At 49.5% G+C, this 856-nt stretch overlaps 1 protein-coding gene across 1 annotated transcript in view; it reads left to right on the top strand.

Annotated features, from left to right (window-relative positions):
* Positions 1-856, top strand: part of mycbp2 (MYC binding protein 2) — a 79220-nt gene that overhangs the window by 14449 nt on the left and 63915 nt on the right.

Below are 856 nucleotides of genomic sequence, written 5' to 3'. Positions count from 1 at the left end.
GCATTACAGTAGTCAAGCCGGGAACTCACAAACGCATGAATGGCTTTCTCTGAGTCACTAGGAGAGAGAAATGGCTTTACCTTTGCCAGCAGTCTTAGCTGGCAGAAGTATAAGACCATTTACCATTTAACAAACAGATATTAAGGCTTAAAGTAGGGGTGTGAAACTCAATCGCACAGGGGGCCAAAACTCAAAGCACACTTTAGGTCGTGGGCCGAACAGGATAAACATTTATTGAACAGACTAAAACTAAACGTTTTCTGAACGTAAATATGAATCGAAACAGACAGGATACAAAAGGAAAGTCACTTTCGGCTTTTCCTGCTTATCGGTCGCCACAGCGAATTGTCACACTGACGACTCGCATGTTGACATTTGGCACGTGTTTTACGCAGGATGCCCTTCCTGACGCAACCCTGATTCGAACCCGGGCCGCAGCAGCGAGAGCTCTGCACCTTAACCACTAGCCTCTCCAATATTATTCCAAAATAAATAAACTTGAACTTAAAATCAGCAACCGTATTTCTGCTAAGGCCTACATTTGCAAACACCTGCTTTTTGTCTGGACACAAGACATTGCACACTTTCGTCATGCAGCTCTTCAGAAACTCTCCCACAGTAAATCTCGGGGCTCATTTTCTCCTCGGTCACTCAGGAGGAGCTCAGAGTAGAACCGCTGCTCCTCCACATCGAGAGGAGCCAGCTGAGGTGGCTCGGGCATCTGTTTCGGATGCCTCCTGGGCACCTTCCTAGGGAGGTGTTCAGGGCATGTCCCACCGGGAGGAGGCCCCGGGGAAGACCCAGGACACGCTGGGGGGACTATGCGTCTCGGCTGGCCTGGGAACGCCTCGGCATT

This window comes from Monopterus albus, unplaced genomic scaffold, assembly GCF_001952655.1.
Source record: "Monopterus albus unplaced genomic scaffold, M_albus_1.0 scaffold99.1, whole genome shotgun sequence".
NCBI classification, from domain to species: domain Eukaryota; kingdom Metazoa; phylum Chordata; class Actinopteri; order Synbranchiformes; family Synbranchidae; genus Monopterus; species Monopterus albus.
The sequence above is the reverse complement of the archived record's forward strand: the minus strand, read 5'-3'. Positions and strand labels throughout refer to the sequence as shown.